The 6,758-nt window shown below is 46.6% G+C and overlaps 1 protein-coding gene across 4 annotated transcripts in view; it reads left to right on the top strand.

Moving 5' to 3' along the window:
- rbfox3b (RNA binding fox-1 homolog 3b) overlaps positions 1 to 6,758 on the top strand; it is a 300,077-nt gene that overhangs the window by 275,441 nt on the left and 17,878 nt on the right. The gene's annotated exons all lie outside the window — the stretch shown is intronic.

Raw genomic sequence — 6,758 nt, 5'->3', positions numbered from 1 at the left:
ATTCTGTCGGATGAAGAGAGAGAGAGAGATTCTGTCGGATGAAGAGAGAGAGAGAGATTCTGTCGGATGAAGAGAGAGAGAGAGAGAGGACGCGCTGAAGGTGGAGAAGATTCTCTCCATCTTTGAAGACTTTTACAATCCTGCGCTCGAGCTTCAACGCGTTAGCATTAGCTTCTTACATGCTAACTTCACTGTGTGTTGACTTCATTATCTTCTACACACAAACACCACACACACACACACACAGAGAAACAAACTCACAAAGAAACACAAACACAGAAACAAACGAACACACACACACACACACACAGAGAAACAAACTCACAAAGAAACACAAACACAGAAACAAACTCACAAAGAAGCACACACACACACAGAAACCAACTCATAAAGAAACACACACACAAACACTCACACACAACCAGAAAAGAACACAAAGAACATAAACACAACTACACACAACCAGAAACACACACACACATGACCAGAAAAGAACACAAACACACATAAACACGCCTACACACAACCAGAGTTAACGCATTAGCTGCAACGTTAGCAACTTATATGCTAACTTTGACTGTGTTTACTATTAACTTCATTATCTGCAGCTGTGCGGCTAAGCTAGCTTAGCTTAGCTACGATAAACCTAGCGTCGACATCGGAAGAGAAATCCTGCTCTAGTTCAGTCTCGGCTCGAGTTTTTCCGACTTATGTAGCCCGTGCTAACACCTAGCGTCCGAACTTACTTGGTGACTTTAGCTATTTTCACACAACGACTTGCTACCTTTAGTTTGACAGTCGCACAATTTGAGCCTTTTTTCTCACATCACACGTCACAACACTGTGTGTAGATCCAGCGAATCGTTGAAGGAAACACAACTCAACTATGTGTCTTCAATTACAATACAGTCGTTAGTTTATCGTGACTCAACAACATCGTAACACAACATCGTACAGTATCTGTTGTCGAGAGACGCACAAAAATGACATGTTTAATGATGCTAACGCTAACATCAAGGTGAGTCTATGTATTAAAGTTTTAAAAAATGTCGTTACACTAAAATCTTCGTCTATTTCTAAATCTTGGCAGCCATGTTGCTACAGAAGCATCTACATTTGTTACTCATTTATGTCAAATTTCCTATTTTCACTCCTAAGAAAAAACAGTTGTCAAGACATCATCTTTTCATACTACTTAGCTAGCCGCCGCTACGCTAACGTCAACATAAAATGCTCTCGTCTTCCTCCTCTCGTCTATTTCCTCTCGTCTTCCCTCTCTCGTCTACTTCCTCTCTTCTTCCCTCTCTCGTCTACTTCCTCTCGTCTTCCCTCTCTCGTCTACTTCCTCTCGTCTTCCCTCTCTCGTCTACTTCCTCTCGTCTTCTTCCTCTCGTCTACTTCCTCTCGTCTACTTCCTCTCGTCTACTTCCTCTCGTCTTCTTCCTCTCGTCTTCCTCCTCTCTCGTCTACTTCCTCTCGTCTTCCCTCTCTCGTCTACTTCCTCTCGTCTTCCCTCTCTCGTCTACTTCCTCTCGTCTTCCCTCTCTCGTCTACTTCCTCTCGTCTTCCTCCTCTCTTCTTCTTCCTCTCATCTTCCTCCTCTCTTCTTCCTCCTCTCGTCTTCCTCCTCTCATCTTCCTCCTCTCGTCTTCTTCCTCTCGTCTACTTCCTCTCGTCTTCCTCCTCTCTTCTTCTTCCTCTCATCTTCCTCCTCTCTTCTTCTTCCTCTCGTCTTCCTCCTCTCTTCTTCCTCCTCTCGTCTTCCTCCTTTCTTCTTCCTCCTCTCGTCTTCTTCCTCTCATCTTCCTTCTCTCGTCTTCTTCCTCTCGTCTTCTTCCTCCTCTCGTCTTCCTTCTCTCGTCTTCTTCCTCTCGTCTTCTCTCTCTCGTCTACTTCCTCTCATCTTCCTCCTCTCTTCTTCTTCCTCTCATCTTCCTCCTCTCTTCTTCTTCCTCTCATCTTCCTCCTCTCTTCTTCTTCCTCTCATCTTCCTCCTCTCTTCTTCCTCCTCTCTTCTTCCTCCTCTCGTCTTCCTCCTCTCTTCTTCCTCCTCTCATCTTCTTCCTCTCGTCTTCCTTCTCTCGTCTTCTTCCTCTCGTCTTCTTTCTCCTCTCGTTTTCTTCCTTCTCTCTTCTTCCTCTCGTCTTCCTCCTCTCGTCTTCCTCCTCTCGTCTTCCTCCTCTCGTCTTCCTCCTCTCGTCTTCTTCCTCTTGTCTTCCTTCTCTCGTCTACTTCCTCTCGTCTTCCTTCTCTCGTCTTCTTCCTCTCGTCTTCTTCCTCTCGTCTTCCTCCTCTCGTCTTCCTCCTCTCATCTTCTTCCTCCTCTCATCTTCCTCCTCTCGTCTTCCTCCTCTTGTCGTCTTCCTCCTCTCGTCTTCCTCCTCTCGTCTTCCTCCTCTCATCTTCCTCCTCTCGTCTTCTTCCTCCTCCTCCCGAAACGTTATCCGGAGCCTTTTTGCATTTTAACGAGGAGGAAACGCTTCTATTTCATCGGAAGAAGTGCTGAGCACACTGCGCCTCTTTAACGGCGTTCCTTTCTGCTCATTAGACTAAAATCTGCTCGTTCCCCGGACAGCTTTACGGCGAACCTCTAAATAACTGTCCGTGACAGAAAGCAGCCATCCATCATTTTTATCCCCTCCCCCCTTCCTTCTCCTCCTCCCATCCTTCCCTTCCTTCCCACTCTCACTCCATCCTCGCTTCCTGCGATCGCTTCACGTTTGAGTCCACGAAGTCGAGCGTGTTTAGTTCGAGTGGAAACTGCTCCAGAAAGTTGAACATAAAACAACGTGACGCCATTTGTAGCGACTTGAAAACAAAATGACTGTGACGAATCTTCAGCTCAACGACATCGACGGAAGATTTCAGTTTCATAAATGTCTATTTTCTTATTCATTGACTTACGATCATTTGTACGTTGATTTTATTTTTTAAATAAATAAATTAAAACATTTCAATATTTTAAAAAATGACCACAAATGTTTTTGTAAGTAAGTAAATACGTTTGTGGTATCCCTTGTGTTATCTCTGGGTCAAGATGACCCCGAAGGCCAGAAAACAAATGTGTTTGTGGTATCCCTTGTGTTAGCTCTGGGTCAAGGGTGACCCGAAGGCCCTGAAAAAAATGTGTTTGTGGTACCCCTTGTGCTGTCTCTGGGTCAAGGTGACCCGAAGGCCCGGAAACAAATGTGTTTGTCTCTGGGTCAAGGTCAACGACCTCCCTAGCTTCCATAAATACGGATGCAGAGGTGGAGGTCCCAAACACATTTGTTTTCGGGGCTTCGGGTCGCCTTGACCCAGAGACAGCACAAGGGATACCACAAACACATTTGTGTTCGGGGCTTCGGGTCGCCTTGACCCAGAGACAACACAAGGGTCAATTGAACTTTCATCCAATCAGGCGGCGCGCAAATTTAAAAAGACTTTAAATTTAAAAGAAATTAAAAAATATTAAAATTAGAAAACTACATTTTGAATTATCTTTTTAAGAATATCAAACTATATGTGTGAAAAAATACCTTCATTTTGAAAGTATTTAAATGTATTAGTTCAAATACACTTGACTTTGACTTTTGTTTCGGTGTGAGGTCACATGACCACACGTCGCTTGGCCTGGGAAAAAAAAAAAAGTACCCCTCAAAAAACCAGCGCCGCAAACTTTTCCAAGTCTAGTCGCAGCAGCGACAGGGGTTCTAACGGTGGTCATAATGTTACGGCTCGCCGTGTACACTTAAAAATACATGTTGTTCTACTTGCGGTCTAAATTTAAACTTCGTTACCATTCTGGACATTAAATATCAGACCTTACGATGTAAAAATACATCTCTGTGGCCTATATAGACACGCGGTGTAGCACCTATGTAGAGCACACACACACACACACACACTCGCACACACACATACACACACACACCCGCGTCATAAATCAGAGGGAGTGTGGTCCACCACTCCAGGCGGCAGTAGTGCGAGCGCCCGCGTGATTTATTGGCTGCTAATTCTTCAAGTCGTCTTGACGCGGCGCCGGAGTTTGCCAAGACTAAACGACAACATATGCTCGCCAGCTGGGACGGCGGCGCGTAAATAAGAGCGAGAGAGAGAGATTTCCGAAACAACGCCACCCTAATGGGTCGCCCGAGCTCTCGGTAGAAGGGACTCGGAACCTCGGCTCCGACTCGCGGTCCGGGCGGCGTGACGGGGGGACGGATGACGTCATCAACGTGCACCGGTTGTAAAGCCATCATTCGGTCGTCGTCGGGGTTCAGGGAGGTTTACTGGTCTTTCATCTTGAGTCTCGTAGGGTTTGGCTCCGCCCACTGGCGGGGGAAGGAGGTCACTCGGCGTCCTCCCGGAGAAGATTGGGTTTAGCAATAAAACATGGCAGCCGTACAAATCATGGCGTGCAGAAGCTGGTCGTCTGCCAGCTTCCTTTTTTTTTATCTTTTTGCTCCGATGGAGTTTACGAGGAAACTTCAGGAGAACAAACTCCAGTTTCTGTGTCGCCATGACGACGGCCACCTGTTGGATGGATGGATGGATGGACAGATAGAAAGAATGATGGTTGGACGGATCGATGGATCATTGGAAAGACAGGTGGTAGGATGGATGGATGGATGGATGGATGGATGGATGGATGGATGGATGGATGGATGGATGGATGGATGGATGGATGGATGGATGGATGGATGGACGGACGGACGGACGGACGGACGGACGGACGGACGGACGGACGGACGGACGGACGGACGGATGGATGGATGGATGGATGGATGGACGGACTGACAGTTGGAAGGACTGACTATAGAATGTATAGATAGATGGAGAGAGATATATGGATGGAGAGATTGATGAGATGACTGATGGTAGGACGGATGGATGATAGATAGATAGATGGATGAAGAGAGTTATTGATGGATGGAAACATTAATGGACTGATGGATGGATGGGCGGTTGGACTGATGGTAGGATGGATGGATGGACGGATGGTAAGACGGACGAATGAACTGATAGTAGGATGGATGGATGTACTGACGGTAGGATGGATGGGTAAATAAATGGACGAATGGACGGATGTTAGGATGGATAAATGAATGGACGGTTGGACTGACGGTAGGATGGATGGGTAAATGAATGGATGGATGAACGGATGGTAGGACGGACGAACACGGAGTGTAGGTTCGTGGTTTCATCTGTTTGAATCCATCAGACTCTGGACCCGACAGATGCTGCTCCACTCTGGCTCAGGAACCTCTCATGGTGACTGAGCGTCTCCTGACCTGGTCACCTTCAGAGCGCCGGATTAGATTGCGAGCGCAGTCCTGACACATGTGACATATGAGGGGCGCCGTGACCCCCTCCCTCATAAAACCCCCCTCGGTCCTGTGGACGGCTTGACTTTGTGGGTCGAGCAGGTTCTGGTGCAGCAGGTTCTGGTGCTTCAGGTTCTGGTGATCATGCAGGTGTGACCGCGTTTGATTGATGGCGTTTTGTTGAAGCAGCGAAGCTTGACGTCGCCTCATTATGAGTTCACGTCCACAGCGGCCTGTCAACAAACAAACAAACAAACAACAACATATTATTTATTAATTTTGCACATTTTTTTCACATGGATTTTTATTTTCTTATGTCAATATTTCAGAAATATTTTTTAAAAATTCAATAGTTTTTTATTCGTAGTCTTTTTACTTCAATCCAAAAATGTTGACATAAAAGTAGCACCAGACATAACAGATCTACTTTCTTAGCCAATCACACGACGCTCTGACGATCACATGACGAGGTGGAAGTACTGGCGCTTATATTGAATTAAAAAAGGCAACAAATTGAGTTAATTAAGAATTTTGAAATTTTAGTTTTGAATTATAAGAATAAGTAAACATTAGTAACACATATTGCACGCAATCAAGTAACTTGGTACTCTTTAGGTATTGTCTGGTATAAATCAAAATATAAATATAAATATAAAGTAATTCAAACATCTATATTCTGATGTCATACTTCCCTAAAGGGATCTCTTGGTCCCCGGAACACAAAAGTAGACGGACTTTCCTGGCCCTGATGATGGCATGTTGCAGGTGAACGTGGTCGCACCAGTGGTCCGGAGAGTCTTTTAGTTAAGTTTCTGTTGACTGCGGGGTGTTAATGGTTGAGAATCTCTGCTCTTTACTCTCCGGTGCGTCTTCGCCTGAAGCTCGTCACCTCCAGAGATCGCCCCCGTGGTTGTCGGCGGGGAACGAGCCGATTGGCTGAAGACGCCCCAGATGGGTTCCTCGAGGAGGTCACGGCGAGGTTCGTGCCTCGGTCGTTCGGCCCATCTGTCTCCTCTCCCCTTGGGGAACTTTTAGCTCAACCTTCACCTCGGATTTGTTCCTCCCGTACCCGCTGACACTCGCTGACACCCTCCGCCTCACCTGCCACCCTCCCAACCCCCCACGCCCGCCTCCTCATTGTGTCTAAAATATGCAAAAGCTCTGGTGCGAAACTAGTGGTATTGCATCCATTACCTGCCCGCGCTTCAAGGCTGCCCCTCGCCAGGCGCCAGCAGAGGATGCGTACAGCAAATGTGGATCCTTGCTGAGTGCGGCACAAAGCAGCGAGCTGGGACAGCAGAGAGTGCTCGATGAGGCGCACCTAGAAAAGATTAAATCTATTGTTTCCTTGTCGTCTCCGTAATGCATTCTGTCAGAGGGAGAGCAGCAGCTCACGTCTCGCTCTAATGTATTCTGTCACAAGGTAAGCAATGCCAAGTCGAGGATGTTTGT

The sequence above is a fragment of the Callionymus lyra genome, chromosome 15, assembly GCF_982586985.1.
Source record: "Callionymus lyra chromosome 15, fCalLyr1.hap1.1, whole genome shotgun sequence".
Lineage (NCBI taxonomy): Eukaryota > Metazoa > Chordata > Actinopteri > Syngnathiformes > Callionymidae > Callionymus > Callionymus lyra.
The sequence above is the reverse complement of the archived record's forward strand: the minus strand, read 5'-3'. Positions and strand labels throughout refer to the sequence as shown.